The 24023-nt window shown below is 34.9% G+C and overlaps 1 protein-coding gene and 1 non-coding gene across 4 annotated transcripts in view; one reads left to right on the top strand and one right to left on the bottom strand.

The window, feature by feature from the left end:
* Nucleotides 1–24023, top strand: part of TNNI3K (TNNI3 interacting kinase) — a 292001-nt gene that overhangs the window by 49689 nt on the left and 218289 nt on the right. The gene's annotated exons all lie outside the window — the stretch shown is intronic.
* LOC121027877 (U6 spliceosomal RNA) lies at nucleotides 5369–5472 on the bottom strand. The gene has a single exon (XR_005788963.1). It is a non-coding gene; the product is annotated as a U6 spliceosomal RNA (small nuclear RNA).

Consider the following 24023-nt stretch of genomic DNA (forward strand, 5'->3'; position numbering starts at 1 on the left):
ACTCTCTACTTTAAAAAATTGACTATTTTATATACCTCATATAAAAGGACTCATGCAGTATTTGTCCTGTGATGCTTATCTCCTGTAGCATCATGTCCTCTACATTTATGAATGTTGTTGCAAATGGCAGAATTTTTTTTATGGCTAAATAATGTTCTGCTGTATATCCATTACCACATTGTCTTTATTTGTTTTTCAATGGATTCTCAGTTCGTTTCCATATATTGGCTATTGTAAGTAATGCTGCAGTAAACATGGGAGTGCTAATATCTGTTTGAGGTTCTGATTTCAATTATTTTGAAATATCCAGAAGTGGTATTGATGGATCATTTGGTATTTCCATTTTTAATGTTTTGAGGAATATCTATAGTGTTTTGCATGACTGCTGTGCCATTTTGTATTCTGCCAACACTGTATAGGGTTCCTATTTTTTCACAACTTCACCAACACTTTTTTTTTTTTTTTAAATAATAGCTATTCTAGGGATACCTGGGTAGCTTAGTCAGTTGATTTCTGCTCAGGTCATGAACTCACCATCATGAGGCTGAGCCCTGCATGGGGCTCTGTGCTGAGCATGGAGCCTGCTTAAGATTCTATCATGCCCTCTCCATCTACCCCTCTCCACTCATGCTTGTGCATGCTGTCTCTGTCTCTCTCTTTAAAAAACAATAGATAGATAGATAGATAGATAGATAGATAGATAGATAGATACTATCCTAACAAATGTGAGGTGACATTTCATTGTGGTTTTTATTTGCATTTCCCTGATAGTTACTGATATTGAGCATATTTTCATATTCATGCTGGGTGTGTGTATGTTTTCTTTGGAAAAATGTCTGTCCAAGTCCTTTGCCCATTTTTTAATGGATTGCTTGGGTTTTCTTCTTACTGAGTTGTAGGAGATCCTTATATATTTTGAAAATTAGTCCCTTACCAGCTATATGGTTTACAAATATTTTCTCCTGTAGGTTGCCTTTTCATTTTTTGAATTGTTTCCTTTGCCATGCAAAAACTTTTTAGTTTGATGTCTCTTTGTCTCTTGTCTCTTTTTATGATTGCAGTGACAGTAAACGTGTATTTGCATATGTCCAAATTCATCAAATTGTAACCATTGAGTATGTGCAGTTCTTTGTATATAAATTATACCTCAATAAAACTGCTTAAAAAATAAAATATGTACACATTTCTCTCTTATCTTTGTTAGTAAGGAGTGATATAAGGAATTAGGAGTAACCTAGATAATTCTAGAAAATTTAAGAACATAAAAGAAATCAATAGTATCAATCACATTAAATGCTCATACAGAGAGGGGGTGTAACAGAAGGTGAGTTCAAATTCATAGATCATTTACAAGTCCCAGAAAGAGTTGAGTGTGGAGAATTAACCCATTGTGTCCTAGGACATGAAACTTTTGGATGACCCTAGTGTGACAGAGCTGCTCACCAAAATCTGTATTCTCTTTCCTGGATGTTCAGGAAGACTACATTCCCCACTCTTACTTGTGGTTTGGTTTGACCTCAAACTGAGCACTCAATGAAAGTCAGGTACATCATTTTCAAGTGTGGCCTCCAAAATCTTCACAGCTTTCTCTGCATACACTTTTTTCTTTTCTTGTTGACTGGAATGAAGCCAGCTCTTAGAGGAACCTTGGGAAACATTTGGTGAAAATAGCAGAAACTTCTAAACAACTGTGTAGAAGGCTCCATGCCAACTTGTTTACCTAGTGATTATTAGTAAATGAGCAAGAAATGAACTTCTACTGGGTTTGAAACATAAATTTGTGGATCCACTTATTGCAGCAGTGACTATTACCATATTATACTTATTTATTACAATGATAGGGTAATGGGATATAATGAAAGTTATAGTATATAGAAGTAATATATCAGATATCCATTTCTGTGGGCCTCCACAGGAAGAGGAGACATGGAGAAAGGATTTGAAAGTGAGAAAGTGATAGAAAGCAAGCGGGGACTGTATCTCTGGATTGTTTTTAAGTCAAATATTCAACTTTGACATTCATTCTCAGGGAGGCTGCAAGTGGTTAGATGCTCTTTGAAAGCCAGATTAGGGTGAAAGCACTGTAGAAGCCTATTGTGGGACTCACAGGAAGCAGAGTCACACAGACATTAAGGATCAGGATGTTTATTGGAACATGCCTTCAGAATCCACACCAAGGGAGAACGGAGGAAGCAGGACTGAGCTGGGGAGAGATTGGACTGTGATGCAGTCTCAGTAAGAGCTCAGTCAATCCCAGAGAGAACTCTGAAGCTGGGATGACCTTTGAGAGTTTTCCAAGTTGGAATGAGGAGCCTGGACCTTTATACTGGCAAAATAACCAGTCGTTAGATTCTAGTGACAGGGCAGCTCTCTTTGGCCAAGGGAGATCTCCAGAGAGGGCAGAGAGCTGAGGGCTGTGCTGTTAGCCCAGCAATACTCCTGGCATCTTGGGTAATACATTCTTCAGACATTAGAAAGCCCCCTTATCTTAAGTGATCAGGACCTACAATTAATTGGCTAATTGAAAAAAACATTGGTAAAAGAGAGAACTTGTATTAAAAATACATACCATAGTTGAATTTTTATTTTCATTTTAACATAAATACACATTTATTCGTCACACTTTATTTTTTTAATTTTTTTTAACATTTATTCATTTTTGAGACAGAGAGAGACAGAGCATGAATGGGGGAAGGTCAGAGAGAGAGGGAGACACAGAATCCGAAACAGGCTCCAGGCTCTGAGCTGTCAGCACAGAGCCCCACGCGGGGCTCGAACTCACGGACCGCGAGATCATGACCTGAGCCGAAGCTGGACGCCTAGGTGCCCCAGTTTGTCACACTTTAAATATGAAGCCAAAGCTTTTCTTTACATGCAAGTCCCTAAGTTGGTATTCAGGAAACTCTTTCTTGCTTACATAATACTTGTTAATGAATTAGATACAATTTATTGCTTTAGTTTCTTTTGAATAAACAATTTAAAATATAGTAATCAGAATATGAAATACCACTAAGTTTTTTTACTACTTTTTTCTACTTATATTTCATTAGTTTTTATTAATACCCCTATAAATTATATACATAAAGTAAACAGTAAACTAATATTATCAGTTTGGGAATGAAATATGACTGGTTTTTGGAAAGCACGGGGTTTAAATCAGAGGAGAAGTTTTGAAAAGATACCGACAAACTGCAAATGTTTGAGCAATATGTCACCCAGTCTCTGTTTTGCTGCATTAGAAACAGTTATTTTGGGACTGGCTAAGTGAGATCCCCAGGTAGGTCTTGCTATGCAGGTTTTTTTCAGCTTTATTAAGGTATTATTGACAAAAATTGTATATATTTAGGTTGTACAACATGATGTTTTGAATGTATATATGCATTGTGTAATGATTACTACAGTCAAGCTAACGAACATATTCATCACCTCTCATAGTTACAATTTTCTTCATGGTAAAAACACTTGAGATCTACTCTCTTAGCAAATTTCAAGTGTATAATACATTATTATTAACTATAGTCATCATACTGTATATTGGGTGCCCAGAATTTATTCATCATCTAACCACAGGTTTTTAGCCCTGAATAACATCTTCCTATTTCCTCCAACCCTTCCTCCAACCCTGTAACCAGTACTCCACCCTCTGTTACATTGAGTTCGATTTTTTTTTTTTTTTTTTTGAAGTCCACTTGTAAGTGAGATCATGCAGTATTTGTCTTTCTGTGCCTGGTTTAAGTCACTTAGCATAGTGTCTTCTAGGTGCATTCATTTGTCACAAATGGCAGGATTTCTTTTTTAATTTATTTTAATGTGTATTTATTTTTGAGAAAGAGAGACAGCACAAGCAGGGAAGGGACAGAGAGAGAGGGAGACACAGAATCAGAAGCAGGCTCCAGGCTCTGAGCTGTCAGCAACAGAGCTCAATGCGTGGCTCAAATTCACAGACAGTGAGATCATGACCTGAGCCAAAGTTGGGTGCTTAACCTAGTGAGCCACCCAAGGAAAGCCCTTGGATTTCCACTTTTTTAAAAAAAAGCCAGATAATATTTCATTACATATGTATGTCATATTTCATATATCTGTTGGTGAGCACTTAAGTTGTTCCATATCTTGACCACTGTGAATAATGCTGTAATGAACTCATAGTACAGCTACCAATCTGACATAGTGACTTTCTTTTCTTTGGCTATATACTCATATGTGACATTTTTGGATCATATGATACTTTTTTTAACTTTATGAGGGAATTCCACACTGTTTTCTGTAATTGCTGTTCCGGTTTACATTCCCACCAATAGCATACAAGTGCTCCCTTTTCTCTACTTCCTCACCAACACTTACTTTTGACCTTTGGTAATAGTAATACTATTACTATGAGGTAATATCTCATTGTAGTATCTCACTGTAGTTTTGATGTGTGTTTCTCTTAGGATTAATGATGTTGAGCACCTTTTATGCACGTGTTGTCTATTTGTGTGTCTTCTTTATAAAAAAATATCTTTCAGGTCCTTTGCCTATATTTAAATGAACTTCTTTGAATTTTTTTGCTGTTTAGTTTTATGAGTTCTTTATGTAATTTGGATATTAATCTCTTGTGAGACATATGTTTTGAAGGTACTGTCTTCTGTTCCATAAGCTGCCTTTTCATTTTGTTCATTGTTTCTTTGGTTATGCAAAAACCTTTAAGTTTCATACTGTTTGCTTCATTTATTTTTGCTTTTGTTATCTGTGCTTTTGGTGTCAAATCCCCCCCCCCCCCCTGCAAAAAAACAAAACAAAACAAAACACTTGATCTTAGCCAAAAGGCCGAGAAGCGATAAAACAAAACAAAACAAAACAAAAAAACCAAAAACTTATTGCCAAGAGCAATGTTAAGGAAGTTTTCCCCTGTGTTTTCTTCTAAGAATTTCATGTCTTCATTTAAGGCTTTCATCCATTTTCAGTTAAATTTTACGGGTAGTATGAAATATGCATCCTTTTTCTTTTTCTTTTCTTTTTTTTTTTTTTTTTTTTTTTTTTGTATGTGGATATCTAGTTTTCCCAAAATAATTTGTTGAAGAAACTTTCCACATTGTGTATTCTTGGCAACTTTGTCAAAGATTAGTTGAATACATATGCATGGTTTTATTTCTGGGCTTTTTATTCTGTTCCAATGGTCTAAATATTTGTTTTTAAACTAGTACCATAGTGTTTTGATTTTTATCACTTTATAATATAATTTGAAAGCAACAAATGTGATGCCTCCAACTTTGTTCTTCTTGCTCAAGATTGCTTTAGCTATCTAGGCTCTTTTTTTCTTTTAATTCCACTAGAGTTAACATATAGTGTTATATTGCTTTCAGGTGTACAATATAGTGATTCAGTAATTAAATATCTGAAACACTTCACAAATATGCATGTCATTCTTGCACAGGAGCCACACTAGTCTCTGTATCATTCCAATTTTATTCTATGTGCTGCTGAAGTGAGTACTATCTGAGCGCTTTTGTGGTTTCCATATAAATTGGTTTTTTTTTTTCTATTTCTGTGTAAAATGCTATTGGAATTTTGATAGGGATTACATTGAATGTGTGTGCTATTTTGGGTAGTATGGATATTTTAACAATTTTAATTCTTCCAATCCATGAGCAGTGGATATCTTTGCATTTATTTGTATCTTAAGATTTTTGTACAACTAATTTTTGTATGTTGATTTTGTATCAAGCATCTCTATTGATTTATTTATTATTTTTAACAGATTTTGGTGGATCTAGATAAGATCATGTCATCTACAAACAGAGACAATTTTACTTCTTTCTTTCTGATTTGGATGCCTTTTATTTATTTCTTTTTCTTGCTGAATTTCTTTTATGGGACTTCCACTATTATATTGAACAAAATTGGGTATCCTTGTCTTGTTCCTGATCATAAAAGAAAAACTTTCAGCCCTTCACCATTAAGTATGACATTAGGTGTAAACTTGTCATATATGGCCTTTATTATGTTGAGGTACATTCCCTCTCTACCTAAATATTAAGAGATTTTACGAGGAAGGGATACCAAATTTTGTCAAATGCTTTTTCTACATATACTGATATGATCATATGATTTTTATCTTTTATTTTGTTAATGCAGTGTATCACATTCATGGATTTGTGTATGTTGGACCATTCTTGCATATGAGTGACAAATCCCACTTGATCATAGTATATGATTATTTTAACATGCTATTGAATTAGGTTTGATCGTATTTTTTTGAGGATTTTTGGCGTGCATATTCATCTGGGATATTAAGCATTTTCTTTTCTTTTAATGTCCTTAACTAGTTTTTGGTATCAGGGTAATGCTGGCCTCATAAAATAGTTTTGGAGTCTTCCCTCTTCTCTTTGAGAAGGACTGGTATTAATTCTTTGAATATTCAGAATTCACCTGTGAAACTATCTGGTCCTGGACTTTTGTTTATTGCGAGGCTTTAATTACTGATTCCATTTCCTTTCTCATTATTGGTCTGTTCTGATTTTCATTTCTTCAATATTCAGTCTTGGTAGGTTGTATCTTCTTAGGAATTTATTTAATTTGTTGGTATATAATTGTTCATAATAACGTTTCATGATGCTTTGTTTTTCTATGGTATCAGTTGTAATGTTTCTTATTTTATTGTTGACTTTATTTGCATCTCCAAGCTTTTTTTCATAATTAACCTACCTAAGGATCTACCCATTTTGTTTATCTTTTTTTTTAAACCACCCTTAATTTCATTGATATTTTCTATTGTTTTTCTAGTCTCTATTTCATTTATTTCTCCTCTGATCTGTTGTATTTTCTTCCTTTTGCCAACTATGAGTTTTTTTATTGTTCTTTTTCTAGTTTCTTGAAATATAAACTTAGGATTTTATTTGAGATCTTTCTTTTTTATTAATGTAGACATTTATCATATTAGCCTTCTTAGAACTGCTTTTGCTGCATCCTGTAAGTTTTGCTATGGTATATTTCCACTTTGTTGCTTTCAAGATACTTCCCTTTTGATTTCTTCTTTCACCCTTTGGTTTTGCAGGAATATGTTGTTTTATTTCCAAATTTTGTGATTCTCTTTTTAGTTTTACTCCAGTTATTACTTTCTATTTTCATACTATTTTGATCAGAATAGATGTGTGATATGATTTCTATACTGTGACCAAACATCTGATTTACATTGTGACCTAACATATGATTTTTCTTACAGAATGTTCCATTGTGCTTGAGGAGAATATATTGTGTTGCTATTGGATGGCATGTTCTGTGCATGTCAGTTAGCTCCATTTGGTCTAAAACATATTTCAAGTACAATATTTCCTTATTGATTTTTGGTCTGGATGATCCATTCATTGTTGAAAGTGGAGTATTAAAGTCCTTTATTATTATTGAATTTCTGTCAAATTTTCCCTTAAGAGCTATTAACATTTGCTTTATATATTTAGATGCTCCAATATTGGGTGCATATGTATTCATAATTATTTTTTTCTCTTGATGAATTAATACTTTTATCATTATATAATGATCTCCTTTGTTTCTTGTTACAGGTTTGACATGAATTCTATTTTGTCTGGTACAAGTATAGCTACCCCTGCTTGTCTTTGCTTTCCATTTGCACGGAATATCTTTTTCCATCTCTTCACTTTCAGCCTATGTGTGAGTCTATTAATAGCCAGCATATACTTGTGTCTTGCTTATTTTTTTTGATTAAGACTTAATTTTTTAGAGCAGTTTTAGATTTACAACAGAGTTAAGAGAAAAGTACAGAAATTTCCTATACACCCTCTGCCCCCCACAGATGCATATCCTCCCACATTATCAACATAATTCATCAGACTAGTACACTTTTTACAAAGAATGAACCTACATTGGCACATCATAAATCACCTAAAGTCTATAATTTACCTTAGGATTCACTTGTGGTGGTGTACATTCTTTGGGGGTGGACAAATGTTTAATGATGTATTTCCATCTTTACATCATATAGAGTATCTTCCCTGACCTAAAAATCCTGTGTTCTGCCTATTTGTCTCTTTCCCACTCCCCACCCTTGACAATCACCAGTCTTTTAATTTTCTGTATCGTTTTGCCTTTTCCAGAATTTCATATATTTGAAACTGTACAGTTTGTATCTTTTCAAGACCTTCCTTCACTCTGTAATATGCATTTCAGGTTCCTCTTTGTCTTTTCATGGCTTGATAGATCAATTTCTAGCAGTGAATGATATTCCATTGTCTGGATGTAGTAGAGTTCATTTATTATTTACCTACTGGAGGACATCTTAGTCACTTCTAAGTTTGGCAATTATGAATAAATCTACTATAAACATCTGTGTGCCAGTTTTTGTGTGGGCATAAGTTTTCACTTCCTTAAGGTAAATAGTAAGGAGTATGATTGCTGAATCACATAGTAAGAATGTGTTTAGTTTTGTAAGAAACTGCCCAACTATCTTCCAAAATGACTATGCCATTTTGTATCCCCATCAACAATGTCTGAGAGATCCTGTTGTTCCACATTCTCACCAGAGTTTGGTGGTGGATTTTGGCCATTCTAATAGTTGTATATTGGTATCTCATTGTTGTTTTAATTTGCATTTCCTTGGTGACATATGATGTGAAGCATCTTATATATATATCTTATATATATATATATATAATATATAAATATAAATATATATATCTTATATATATAATAATATAATTATTAAATATATTATTATATATTATATAATATATATAATATAATATATATAATCATATATAAGATATATATGATATATATATAAGATACATATATAAGATATATATAAGATATATATGATATATATATATGATATATATATAAGATGTGCTTTGGTGATGTGCTTATTAAGGTCTTTGGCCCATTTTTTAAATCAATTTTTCATTTTCTTATTGTTGGGTTCTAAGAGTTCTCCTGTATTTTGAATAAAAGTCCTTTATCAGATTTGTCTTTTGCGGACATTCTCTCCCAGTCTGTAGATTGTCTTCTAATTTTCTTGATATTGCCTTTCATAGAACAGAAGTTTTTCATTTTAATGAAGTTCAGCTCACCAATTATCTCTTTCATAAATCATGTCTTCAGTGTTGTATATAAAAAGGAACCACTATATTCAAGTTCATCTAGGTTTGTTCCTAGGTTATCTTAGGTCATAGATCCATTCTGAATTAATTTTGTGAGGGCTGTAAGGTTTGTATCTAGATTCATTTTCATTTGCATGTGGATGTCCATTTGTTCCAGAACCATTTGTTGAAAAAACATCTTTGCTCCATAGTATTGCCTTTGTCCCTTCGTCAAATATCCGTTGACTTTATTCATGTCTGTATATTTTTGGTCTCCCTTTTCTGTTCTGTTGATCTACTTATGTACTCTTTTGTTAATACCACTATCTTGATTACTGTAGTTTTATAGAAACGATTGAAGTCTTTAGTAGCATCAATTTTCTAACTTTGTTCTTCTTCAATATTGTGTTGGCTATCACAGTAGCCTATCTATATAAAATTCAAAATCAGTCTGTAAATATCCATAAAATAACTTTCTGGGATTTTGATGGGGATTGCATTGAATCTATAGAACAAGTAGGGAAAAACTGATATCTTAACATATTTAGTCTTCTTACTTGAACCTGAAATATCTATTTATTTAGTTTTTTTTTTAATTTTGTCTATCAGTATTTTGTAGTTTTCCTCATATAGATCTTGTATATGTTTTGTTAGATTTATACTTAAGTATTTTATGTTAATGTAAATGATACTGTGTTTTTTCATTTCAAATTTTACTTGTTCATTTTTGGTATATAAGAAAGCAACTGACTTTTGTACCTTGTAACCTTGTACCTTGCAACCTGGCATAATTGCTGATTAATTTTAGGAATTTTTTGTTGATTCTTTCAGAATTTCCACTTGGATAATCATGTCATCTGTAAACATAGGTTTATAGATATATAGCTTCCTTACCAATCTGTACACTTTTATTTCTTTTCTTACCTTATTGCATTAGCAAGGAGTTCCCATACAGTATTGACAGGCATAATGAGAGAGGACATTGTTGCCTTGTAACTAATCTTAGTGGGAAAGCTTTGATTTTTCTCATCATTCATATGATGTTAGCTGTAGATATTTTGTGAATAGTCTTTATCAAGTTGAGAAAGTTTTCCTCTATTGCAATTTTCTAAGACTTTTTGTTTTGAATGAGTACTGGATTTTGTTAAATGCTTTTTTACATCTATTGATATGAAATGGTTTTTCTTTTTTATTCTGTTGATGTGATGGATTACAGTAATTGGTTTTCAAATTTTGAGCCAGGTTTGCATATCTAGAATAAATACCACTTGGTTGTAGTGTATAGTTATTTTTATGTGTTTTTTATTTATTTTCCTATTTTTTGTTGAGGATTTTCATATCTATCAGAGATATTGGTCTATAGTTTTCTTTTTTTGTAACGTGTTTGGTTTTAGTATTAGGGTAACGCTGGATTCATAGAATGAGTTAGGATCTATTCCCTTTCCCTCTTTTGTTTGAAAGAAATTGTAGAGAATTGGTATAATTCCTTCCTTAAATTTTGATAGAATTCACCAGTGAACCCATCTGAATCTGATGCTTTCTGTTTGGGAAGTTTATTAAGCTGTTACTTAAATTCTTTAATAGATATAAGCCTATTCAGATCATCTGTTTTTTTCTTGTTTATGTTTTGGTAGATTATGTCTTTTAAGCAATTTTTGTTGTTGTTGTTGTTGTTGTTGTTTTATTTTTTTTCCCAGCACTCGGAATATATCCTCCTGCTCTGTCCTGGTCTGCAAGGTTTCTGCTGAGAAAGTTACTGGTAGTCATATGGAGGTTCCCTTGTATGAGATGGGATGAATTTCTTTTCTCTTGCTGCTTTCAGAATTCTCTGATTTTTTTTTTCAGTTTTGACAGTTTTATTGTGATGTGTTTTTATCAAGTCTTCTTCTGTGGCATCGGTTTGAGGGCCACTGAGCTCCCTGTACCTAGATATCAGTATCTCTCCTCAGATTTGGGAAAGTTTTTGGCAAAGGTTTCTTTTAAATTACCTTTCTGCCCCTTCTCTCTGTCTCTCTCTGTCTCTCTGTCTCTCTCTCTCTCTCCTTTTCTTTTTTCCTTTTGGGTTCCCATAATGTGTGCTTTTCTTTCTGATGGTGTTCCATAAATCCCATAGACTTTCTTCCCTCTGTTTCATTCATTTATCTTTTTGTTTTTCTAATTCAGTAATTTCAAATAATTTTTTTTTCATATTCACAGATTCTTCTACTTGACTTAATCTGCTGTGGATACTATGTATTGTATTTTTCATTTCATTCATTGTATTCTCCAGCTCCAGAACTTCTCTTTGGTTCTTTTTTATAATTTCTATCTCCTTTTGAAACTTCTAACTTTGTTCATATATTGTTTTTCCTGATTTTGTTGAGTTGTCTATGGTCTCTTGTAGCTTGCTGAGGTCCTTAAAACAATTTTTTGAATTCTTTGTCAATTCATAGATCTCTATTTCTTTATAGTAATCACTGGAAAGTCATTGTGTTCCTTTGATTGTTTCATGTTTCCTTGATTTTTTTGTTTCTTGTAGCCTTGCATTATGTGTGCACATTTGACAGAGCAGTCACTTCTAGAATTTATGAACTGCTTTAAGTAGAGAAAGACCTTCACCCACAGGTGAGCACAAGGGTGCCAGCTGGGTGTAGTGTGGCAGTTCCATCTCTGAGGAGGGCTTAGGAAAGTATTCTTCTTGTAGCTCTGTCAGCTAAGGTCAGCATTGATGAAGATTGTATGGGTACTTAGCAGCCAAGTTTGTAGGTATCCACAGTGGCAACAATGGTTATTGGGTTCTTTGGTGCAAAGGCTTTTGGGATTCTTTTGATCTTTCTTTTCTCCCATGGGAGAATTTGTGGCCAAGGGGCTCCCTCTTGGCATCACGTCTGGCCCATCAGTGCACTCATGGTTACAGTGGCACTAGTATCAGATGCTAGAGCTTAGAGTCCATGGAGTCGTGGTAGAGCTAGAGGTCCAGAGCTCAAGCACAAATGGAACTATACTGGCTCCAGGATCTGGGTTATGGGCATTCTCACTGTGGCAGTGGCTTTGCCATTCTAGGTGAGAGTTCTTGCAGAGTTACCATGGAGCTTGCGTCTAAAGAATAGGCATATTCCAAGCAGCCATGGCTCTGGGGTTTGAGGAGCAGACATGCTCACTGTGGCTCTGGCTCTGGAGTCTGAGGTACACATGCATATGATGCTGCCATAGGTCTGGAGTGCAGGCATGTGTACAGCAGCTGTGGCTCTGGATTCCAGTGCATGTCCAGGGTTGATAGAAGGGGAAGCCCCAGTTCCAGGGTGGTGAAACATGTAGCAGTTCCTTCTGGGGCAGGAGTCACTAGATGTGCATAGCAATATCTCCTTCTCCAGGGGTCTTCAGTGACAGTGGATGTTGTTTACCTTGGTGGCAAAAGCTGCTAGTGTCCTTTCTGGAACAGGCCACTGGAGTCCACATGAGTAATTATGAGCTTCTCCATTGTGAAAGCTGTGAGGGTCTGTGGCTGCCATATGCTTCAGAGGCTGTTGAGATACTCAGGGCAAAAGCTACTGGGGTCCTCTTCAGTGCAGAACACGAGACCGTAGTGGCATTCGCTGTATGGCTGATACTGATGGACTTTGACCTTCTTTGCTCCTAGCCATCTCCAGACATCTCAAGTATGCCAATGTCCCCAGCAATCCTACATGTGTGATTATTCCCATTTTTAGTTCCATTGTGTTGCCCCGGGTTCTTAATTGGCCCCTGGGCCCTTCCAGGGCTATTTTCCTTCATGGATAGTTCATTGGGATTTTTTAGGGAGACGAATGGGGCAAGAGAACAAAGATTGGTACCTCCTATTCTGCTTTCTTGCTGATACCACTCCCAGGTGCTCCTTCACTAAGTTAATTCTGAGTATCTTCTAAAGAGAGAGCTGACTACATGTAACATCATGGAAAATCAACTCTTTTCCTTTCTAGCCCACACATATATGCCATCCCTCCTACTTGAATAATGTGACATGACACCTCTTACTCATTTAGCTTCAGTGTTGAGGCACCTCCTTCTAGCTGGGAAGATACAACGTAGCCAAGTGTAAAAGCTCTACCACCTTACTGTGCTTTCTGTCCTTACCTACAAACAAAATAAGGCTAACTTTTAGACAACTCCTATCACTTAGTTGCTAAACATTGTATCTTTTCAGGATAGAGGTTTCCAGTTGTGGATTAGTTTATTGTTGGATAAATTTCCTCACTCACCCGGTCCCTGCCCACAATTAATTTCAAGGTGCAAGCTTCATTGTCTTTGAACTATGCTCTATAGTAAATTTAGAGCCGTTTGATATTTGAAAACATAACTTTGAATCATTGTTCTTCTTTCACAAATGTGGAGCAATCTAGGAGTTAAACTGAATTATTCAAATAAGTTTTCAGTTCTCATAACCAGATAAATTAATTCAGAAGTTGTAGGCTTCTAGCTGTCAGGGAAAAAAAATCTATCACATACAGTGAAGGGTTTTTTTTTTCTTTTTTTAAATTATTACTTAATTAGTTTCCCTCATAGAAAGAAAGAAAGAAAGAAAGAAAGAAAGAAAGAAAGAAAGAAAGAAAAGCAAAAAGTCATTAGTCCAATTATAAGTCCCCTTGGTTCCAGAGAACTAGGACTAGATATGTTACACCCCCTAGTTTTTCTATGAAAATAGCTAAAAATATATTAACACAGAATATAATACTTAAAACATGACAAAAGTGGACGCAAGCCTTTCTTTCCATAATAAACTCCCAGGGCACATTTTATGAAGGTATCAAGGGCCGTAAATTATTTTTAATATAATTAGAAAATTTCTGTTATCTGGACCAAATTTGAGGTTTCTTTATTCTTAAGATATTTTATCATATAAATGGTAGTGAGTCTTGCCATGGGTCTAAACATGAAATTTTGGTCTCTTTGTTCAATGGTCTTCTCTGAATACTGAATTTTGTGTATAGAAAATCCCCTGTTCCTTACCTAAAGGTCTTTGTTCAATGACAAATACAATATATTTTGTGTAGGTATGTTTTGTGAAAGAATTTACAAATTTCATGGCATTCTGGCCTAATCATGAGTAATTGAAAGAAAAATATGAATTTTTGCCTCTCTAACTTTATAAAATAAACAGCCTTTGATAACCTCTGTGATTTCCATTTCATATTATATGTATTAAGATTGTAGGAGTTTCCTGTTACCTTACTTTTTAAAAAGATGAACAGCTTTTCTGAGGATATATGATTATTATACTTCTTGTGTTAAGATTTACATACATTTATTCATTCATTTTTTTTTTTAATTTATGAAACATATGGCCATGAAAAGAATGTCAGGAGGGAGATGTAAATACAGAGAACTTGTGGAACCTCTCTTCTATAGATTATTAAAAACAGGATAAATCACCATCAATCTTGCTTGTTGTAAGTAGTTACCTGTCTAAGAGACCAGAAGCAGGAGGTCCTTCTAGCTTCTCAGTGATCCTCTATCCTAAGATATACATGTCCTACAATGTATGGCATTGACTGGTTTGGGGTTTGGGTTTAGGGAGACAACATTTATGTAAGATACAAGGCTATCACAGAATTTGTTCATGGAATCACAGTAAAGATGAGTTAAGGGCAAATAAAATGTAAAGAAAAAGAAATGGGGTGTCTTGTACTGAGGTTATTTATGACTGGTCTTCTTGCCTTTGCAGCTTTACTGAAAGATGGTGATGAGGTCTTATGCATTTTCTGTCCAAATAAACATATGGATTTTAAATGATGTAATAAGGACAGGTTAGAATAAGAGATCAATCTCTAATTATTCTGGGCTACTTTCTAATTGGCAAAGTGTCCTAGCTACCCCTCACCAAATCGTCTTTTTTGGCCATTTCTGTCTTCATCATTACCTTGATGGGAGAATTAGGAAAAGAAGAGACCATGATATCTGGCTATTTTACTAGTCACTGATTAAAGTTCCAAATAGGAGAAATGAGTAATCTTAACTAAGATGAGAGCCAGGAATTATGTGTGTATTTCCCAGCTTTACTACTGACTCCTCTATTATTGTCCCTGTTCTCCTTGCCTCAGTTACTTAGCCTCTGCCTTCCTAATTCATCCCATTGGGCTACTTGAGCTTTCCTGAGAAGACTCAGTTCTGCTTGAAGAGTAACCAGTCTGAACCTAAACAGTATTCAAAACAGCCTTGACCACATTTTACCTGATTTCTTCCTATGAAGTTGAGAATGTTTCACTCTTGTGGACACTAGAGACTGGGAGTTCTGTAGTCTTTATATAGTTGGAACTTCTTTTACCTTTTTCTTGGATAGCTCCTATGAAGCCTAAGCAATAATCAATATAGGCACTATCTCTGGAGAAGTCACTCCCCCAATCCAGTGCCTCATCTTTGCCTCATAACACCAGGTTTATCTCTAGCATACTTCTCTCACTATATTGTCTGTCACCCTAGACAATGAGTTCATTAAATCCAGGACCAGGCATCTCTGTTTGTCTCACAGGCTTGGCACCAAGTAGGCATTAGGCGCTTCTAAATGAATAACTGGCTGACACAGTCTGAAATTGCCCTGGAGTCACAATTTCCTCACACCAATTTTCTAGTCTGGCCTTATATTTAGGCTCCTCCTTTCCTAGCTCCATCTTGTCAGATTTCTTTCTAAGCCTGCAGTCCTAGTTTTTGTTTTGTTTTGTTTTGTTTTGTTTTGAGAGAGAGAGAGTCAGGGAAGGGCAAAAGGGAGAGAGGAAATCTAAAGCAGGCTTCATGCCCAGTGGAGCCTGACATGGGGCTCCATCTCACAACCTTGAGATCATGACCTGAGCCAAAATCAAGAGTTGGATGCTTAACCAATTGAGGCACCCTGGCACCCTCAGTCCTGTCTTCTAAAGTCTCTCTGAGGTTAACTGCTTACCCAAAGGATAATAATCCACCTGCTAGACTATCTTAGTGCACTAAGAACTCCCAAGTCCTGAGCTTTCTCCACAAATTCAGCCCCAATGAATGATGTGCCCATTGCAGCTAGACTTGCCTTGCCTTTAAACATGGCATCAGGCATGATTTAGATTCCTGGACATCTCACTGCCTTTTCTATCTGGTAGGAAGCTGCTCTCTCTATCCTGTTGATAGACTTGATGCTCTAACCTGAGAGCTGAGGAAGTTAATATTTATGAATAATTTACTTTAGTCATATCTTTTGCTTATTACACCATTTAATTTAATCCTTGCATAACTTTATTGAAGAATCTGAGGCTCAAATAGATGAGATGATCTGTACCAAATCGCACCACTGTTAAGTATCAGAGTATCTTACCCAAACTGGCTGACACCAAAACTGAGCTCCTGATCAATTTTCTGTAGAGCCAAAGACAGAGGACCTATGGAAAGCTTCCTCAGAGAATCTAACAGGAGAAAGTCCATTGCTTCTGTATATTCTATTGTATTTCTACTTCTACATTTGGCTTTGTTCTTATTTTTAAGATTATTCCCAAGATTTCTCATCAATAAGACAATTTTTTTTTTGGAAATTATACTTTCTATTATGTTCTTCATCTGTCTTTGGTGAAAGGCTAAAATGCTAAGGATATATTTCAAAAGAACTAGAAAAGAAAAAATCTTGCTTGTCAAAACTTTTGATGATAAATGTTTTCTTTATCAATTCTGATTAGAACTTATTTTCTGTAGCACTGAAAATGTTTTTTAACTTAGTAACAAGAATATTTTTTTAAAATATTTACAACAATGAAAGTGTCACTTTGTTTGTCATTTGTTTCTATCTTATCATTGCTGTATCAGTTGCTTCAGCTGCTGTCTTAAAACCCAAGATTTTTGGTTCTACGTATTGCTTTCTTCTTTGTTCAGAATTTTTATGTTTTTGTTTTGCTTGAAGGTTGTACTAGTCAATTTACTTGGATTAGCCATCTTTACTATTTACATAATTTGCAGCTCTCAACAACAACAAAAAATATGGAGCCCCTTGTTTAAAAAAATAGGGATAACTTCAAGATAGCAAAGCAGAGCATTAAACTAAGAATGAGGCCATTTTAAGTATGGGATCTTGTGTGACTACATAGGTTGTACATCATGGTGTTTGCCCTAGTTCTTATACAATTTAATAAATATTACTGAAAATATTCTTAGCAGGAAAAATTATCAAAATCACAATTAAATGAAAGAGTGAGAGGGGAAAATTTATATATGCATATTCTGTGTTCTCTAATTCAGTTAGAATTAAGGGTGGGGAGGACAGTGTGTTTAATTAAATAATAATAATGAAACTCCACAGCCTCTTAAGATATAGGTTATATTTTGCTAGAGCTTTGGAAAATTATTTGGGTTGTTCCTAGTTTATACTTGAGAAATAGGTTAAAGGAAATGAAAGCAATTTGAAATATATGTTTTAGGTCTCATCGCTTGTCCAACCATGAAAGAATTGCAAGGTGCCTTCTACTAAACTTGCACTAATAGTGACCAAAACATGAGCATATTGAAGGATATTTCTGGAAAGGAGGCAAACTCATTGGAACTTCTCTGTTATATGAATGCTGCATATACTCTATGATTTGCATACAAATTGTTCATGGAAAGAAATTAGGTTCTGTTTTGATTTAGTAATGGGAATTTGACACATAGTGAAAGAGAGCTCATAATAGCAATTTTGCAAATAAAGGTGTCTTTTGAGGAGAAAAAGTAATCAGAGATAGTGAAGACTCTATTATTAGCCTAGTTTAAATACTATTTCTAAACGTGGTATTTAAAACATTATATACTTTTTAGTCCAGCAAAGAACCACTAGAGAATGAATAATGTATTTATTGTGTATTTAAAATTTATCAAGTATTCCCAAGCACAAAAAATGTATTATTGTTGCACATTTCAGTCATCCAATTAATGCCTACATTTTTATATAACAGTATTAGTAAACTGGACTGAAACTTGATTGGTAAATACTGTAGCTTTGGTTCTCTCAGTATATTTTTGACAAGTATGACCAAGTTTTAGTTTAGTTTTTCTTATTTTAAATTGGAGTTATAAGGAAACAAGATAACTTGCCCCATTATTATTGCTTTCCTAGAGGCAATTTTGCAACTATGATTATAAATAAACTTCTATTATCAAGTCTTATTTCCCAAAAGACAAGAAAAAAAATCCATCATTGGTTTTCCCTTGTGTGAGTTTCATAGTTTCTGGCAATATGTAAACCTTAAGAGTTCATGTTCCTTGTTTAGGCTTTTTAAAGTTTATCTTGACTTTTAGAAGTTTTATTTTGTGATTTTACAAGTTTTTCTTCAAGAATATTTATAGTGTAGAAGATGTGAAAGTTGACCAGGGAAGAACAAATCAAGTATCTAAGTATTTACTGAGCATTTATAGTCTAGTTGTGATAGAAATTGAAAAAAGTATAAATCATAAATTTGAATATCACCTAGGAGCTTGCAATCTGTTAAAGAAATAAAAAATTGGAACATAATAATATACATTCTTCTTTCACTCAATTATTCAACAAATATTTATTGAGGAATTAATAGGTTATAAAATCTATGTTTGATACTGGTAATTTAATAGTGAGTAGAATTATATACAGTTTGTAGCCTCATGGAGTTTAAGATATAGCAGGAAAGAAAAGGAAATCAAATAATCATATAATCACCCATAAAATTGCCACTTAATAAGAGCTATGAAGATCACCAAAGATGCCATGCCTAAAAGAGGGTAATTTGGTCTCCCTTCTACTGTTTTCCCTTCAACCTATTCTCTGACAAAGCAGCCTGAGTGAGTCTTTTAAAATGTATATCAGATCCTGTCACTCCTCTGCTCTCCCCAAAAAGCCTCCCATATCAGTCAGAGCAAAAGTTCTCATTGCCTACCTAACTGTAATACTCTTTTCTTATTCATTCTTCATCCACCTTAAGTTCCTTGAACATACCAGGAATGCTCTTGCCTTAGCTCCTTTGCACTGCTCTTCTTTCTGTCTACATGGCTCTTAGTAACGGACTATTTTACCTTCTTATCTTCTTAAGATCCTGGTTCAAATGTAACTTTATCAATAAGATCTTCCCAGACCATCCTATTTTATAATTTCTTTCTTTAGTTTATTTTTGAGAGAGGGACGCCTGGGTGGCTCTGTTGGTTAAGTGCCTGACTTTGGCTCGGGTCATGATCTCACAGTTGGTGAGTTTGAACCCCATGCTAGGCTCTGTGCTGACAGCTCAGAGCCTGGAGCCTGTTTCAGATTCTGTGTCTCCCTCTCTCTCTCTCTCTGCTCCTCCCTGCTCACACTCTGTGTGCGTCTCCCTCTCTGTCTCAAAGATAAATAAACATTAAAAATTTTTTAAAAAGTTTATTTTTGAGAGAGATAGACAGTGAGTGAGGGAGGGGCAGAGAGAGAGGGAACACAGAATCCAAAGCAGGCTCCAGGCTCTGAGCTGTCAGCACAGAGCCCCACACTGGACTTGAACCCATGGACTATGAGATCATCCTATTTTAAACTGAAACCTCAAATCTCTGGTATCCTAATCTCTTCCCTCCTTTATTTTTCTCTGGCACTGATCACTATATAGTAGCCTATTGTTTATTTACTTTGCTTTATTGTCTGTTTCCTATACTAAAATATCAGCTCAAAAAAGACAGATTTTGTTGTTCTTTTCTCTCTATTATCAGTTCCTAGCACAGGGCCTGCCTGGCATATAGTAGACATACAATATTTGTTGAATGAATATGTCAATTGTCATGGAAGTTAGGAGAGAATCTCTGAGGAACTGATAATTAGGTTTATAACTCAAGGACCTAAAGTAGATGTTAACCAAGTAAAGACAGGAAGAAATAGTACCAGTGATAGTAATGAGAATTACCTTTAGTGCTATGTACTAAGTGGTTTATGTATATTAACTCTGAATCCTTAAAGTAACTCTTCAAAATACATAAAATCACTATCTCTAGTTCACAACTGAGAAATTGAGACAGGGAGAGCTTTCCAGCAGTGGAAATTATATGTGTAAAAGCTTTCTGACTGTAGGAAATACAGCAAGGAAACAGTAAAAGAGTGTGTGTTTGGAACTAAGAGAGAGCTAGGGGATGTGATGGAAAAGGAATAACCTGGAGAAAAAGGTTAGGGGTCAGGTAACCAAGGGACTTATTTGTAGTGTGACAACATATGCCTGATGCCTCAGCAAAGTCCTGGGTCTATTCCTGTCTGGGTCTATTCCCGTTGGCCTGGTGTAATTAAATGAACTTCCGTTTACTCTCAAAATTTCCGTAGGTTGGATGATAAACTGAGTTAAGGAGTTCTGTCTCCTAAGAGTAATGAGAAGTCATTAAGAAGTGGTAATGTTATCAGATTTCCATTCTGAGAAAATAACTTTGGTTGAGATATTAAAAATAAACTAAATTAGAAGAATCTATGCAGGGGGTTGTATTAGGAGGCAATAATCTATAATGAGTGACTGAATGCAGGTGGTATTCGTAAAGATGGAGACAAGAACAGATTTGCAAAATATTTAGAGAATAAAATCAAATTATTTTAGTGATGGATTACATATGAGGGGGTTTTAGGAGAAGATGGTACCAACAAAGACTTCTAGGTTTCTGGTGTCAGCAACTAAATGACAGATTTCCAGTTCATTATGATGGGGAACAATGAACAATGGAAGACCATTGTATGTAGCTTTATGTAGAATGGGAGGTAAAAATGTTGAAGATAAATAAGTGTGAAATTTTAAAAAGTTCATGTCATGATAAATTATCAAATAATGTCTCCAGTCAGTGCGTAGTATTCTACTATTTGAATTTGCCACAATATTTATTTATCTATCTACTCATTGATGGGCACTTAAGTTTTTTTCTAGTTTTTAGTGATTATAAGGAAAGCTGCGATGACATGTATGGACATATACTTTTATTCATCTTGCACAAATATCTAAGAGTAGAATGGCTGGATCATTTGGTTAATTAATATAACTCTTCAAGGAATTAAAAAAAAACTGTTTCCAAAGTGTTTGACAAACTGTTACACTATTTTACATTCCTATCAGCAGTGTATGAGAGTTCTAATTTCTCCATATCCTCACCAACACTTAGAATATTCACTCTTAAAATTTTAACCATTCTAATACATATGCAGTGATGCCTTATTATGATTTTAATTTACATTTCCCTAATGGCCAATGAGTTAAGAATGTTTTCATATGCTTATTTGACATTTATTTTGATATAGTTTTCTCATCTTTCTTACATTCAGGATTCATCGAGTTTCTTGCATCTATGAATTTGTGGTTTTCAACTTTGGAAGATTTTCTGCCGTTATTTCTTTAATACTTTTTTCTGTCTCCCCTCTAATTACATACACATTAGGCTGTTTGGTGTTGTCCATAACCTCGGTGATACTCTTTTCATTTTTCTTAAATTCTCTTTTCTCTCCATACTTCATTTTGTAGAGTTTCTACTGCTATATCTTCAAGTTTAGTAATCTTTTCCTCTGTAATATCTAATATGCTACTAATCCCCTCTAGTGCATTTTTATCCCCCGTAATATAACTTTCATCTCTAGAAATATAATTTTGGTAGTTTTTGTATCTTTCATGACTGTACTTCCTTATCATATGGAATAGTTTTAATAACTATTTTATTGTTCTTGTTTGAACATTCTTAACATGTGTATCAATTTGGGGGCAGTTTTGATTGATTATTGTTTCTTTTTATTATAAGTCACATCTTCATGCCTCTTTGAATTCCTGTTAATTTCTGATTTGATTCTGGATATTACAAATTTTATGTTGTTAGGTGGTGGTGGTAGACATTTTTTAATTCCTATATATAGTCTTAAGACAACCTCTCCAGTTCTAGTGGGATACAGTTATCTTACTTGGAAATAATTTGGTCCATTTAGGTCTAGCTTTTACAATTACAATTACTTGGTGGGACTAGAGTAGTGCTCAGTGTAAGGCTAATAGCCAACTTTTGAGGGAAGTCTCTTAGAGTATTTTACCCAGTGTCCTATGAATCATGAGGTTTTTCCAGTCTGGGTGGTAGGAATAGGCATTATCCCTGGACTTGTGTGATCACTGAAAATTATTGCCACTAATCTCCTTTGTTGGTTCTTTTCCCAGTCAGTAGTATTTCCTGACATGCACACACTGATCAATGCTCAGCTTAATCTTCTGGGTGGAAGGGTGCTCCCTCCAGATCTTTGTAGTTCTCTTGTTACTCTCCTGTCTCAGGTACTCTGTCTTATGAACTCTATAGCCACCTTGGCTTCTCCACACTAGTCTCTGTTACTCCATATTGGATGAAAAGGAAGTCTCAAAGTCGCTTTTTTAAAATGCAGATTTGTCGTATCAGTAATTTTGGGGAGATTATCTGTAATGAATTCTTTTTATGATCCTCAATGTGATTCTAAAGCTATCGGGCTATTTTATCACATGTCTTGATAATTAGTTCAATGAGCCCAGAGGTGTAAAAGGATTTCATGAGGCCAGTAAGCTTTGATCTAGATTTTAAGAAATAATAGAATTTGGTCAAGATGTGTTCTGTGCTAGGTACTACTGGATGATCAAAGAAAAGTTTGAGAGATGAACAAATTAAGTGATTGATCTTTTCTTTTCTGTTTTGCGAACTCCTACTTCAAGTCCCATATTTATATTTCTCCTCTATAGCTTTCTCTATCTTCCTCAGACTGAGTTTATAACTTGTGCCCTTTGTCTCATGTTATGATACCCCATACATTATCTCCATGAAATCCATAGTTACCTTATACCATCATTACTTTTGTTTCTTCCACTGACTTATATATTGCTTTTGAGCAATTAATTTACCTTTGACCCCTAGAATGCAGTAGAATGCTTAGAATACCTAGGTGCTTAAAACTATTTGTTGCTTTGAACTGTTTCTTCTCTTATAATACTCACAAATGGACAGTAATGAAGTCAGTTCTGACCTGGGTGTTTTTAGTAATGAACTGAGAGGCACAATAGTATATTAGTTAATTATTGCTATGTAAAATATTACCCCAAAACTTTGTGGTCTAAAACAACAAATATTTATTATTGTGCAGTTACTGGAGTTCAGGAATTTCAGTTTTAGCTGAGTCCCCTGGCTTAGGGTCTTTCACAGGGTGTCAGGTGGGGCTGTGATTAGTTCAAAAACCAAAAAAGGAGAGAATCCACTTTCATGGCCACTCACATAGATGTTGACAGGCTTAGATCCCCTCTGGCTGTTATCCTGAGACATCAGTGCCTTGCCATGTGATCCTATGCATAGTAAAGCTCACAGTAAGACGTCTGGCTCCCATGAGAGAGAGTAATGGAGAGATCTAGAGTAAGCAAGTAAAATGAAGTCACAGTCTTTTTGTAATGTAATCTTGGAATTGGTATTCCTTTGCCCTGTTCTTTTCATGATAAATGAGAAATTATGTCAAGCCCACACACAAGAGAACTACTTATCCTCATATATAGTCAATACCACTTATATTTTCTTTCTTTTTTTTTTTATTTTTTTTTCAACGTTTTTTATTTATTTTTGGGACAGAGAGAAACAGAGCATGAACGGGGGAGGGGCAGAGAGAGAGGGAGACACAGCATCGGAAACAGGCTCCAGGCTCCGAGCCATCAGCCCAGAGCCTGACGCAGGGCTCAAACTCACGGACCACGAGATCGTGACCTGGCTGAAGTCGGACGCTTAACCGACTGCGCCACCCAGGCGCCCCTATTTTCTTAATGACAATAGCAAATATATACAGACATGGATTCATAGAGAGATTATGTGTCTATTTGGAAAATACACTCTGTTAACCCAGGAAATTTGGCATAATGCTATACTCATGTTCTGTGGCCCAGTTTTCTCCTAGGAGCAGAGGGTCTAGCAAGTCAATGTGGTGGCAGTTTTATTCTCTAAAAACTAGCAGCTTTCTTTTGTGGAACGATAATTTCCAGTATGCATTCTCTGGATACCTAGGATTTTAGTAGTGCCTCACATGTCATA

This window comes from Herpailurus yagouaroundi, unplaced genomic scaffold, assembly GCF_014898765.1.
Source record: "Herpailurus yagouaroundi ecotype Mexico unplaced genomic scaffold, PumYag 77, whole genome shotgun sequence".
Lineage (NCBI taxonomy): Eukaryota > Metazoa > Chordata > Mammalia > Carnivora > Felidae > Herpailurus > Herpailurus yagouaroundi.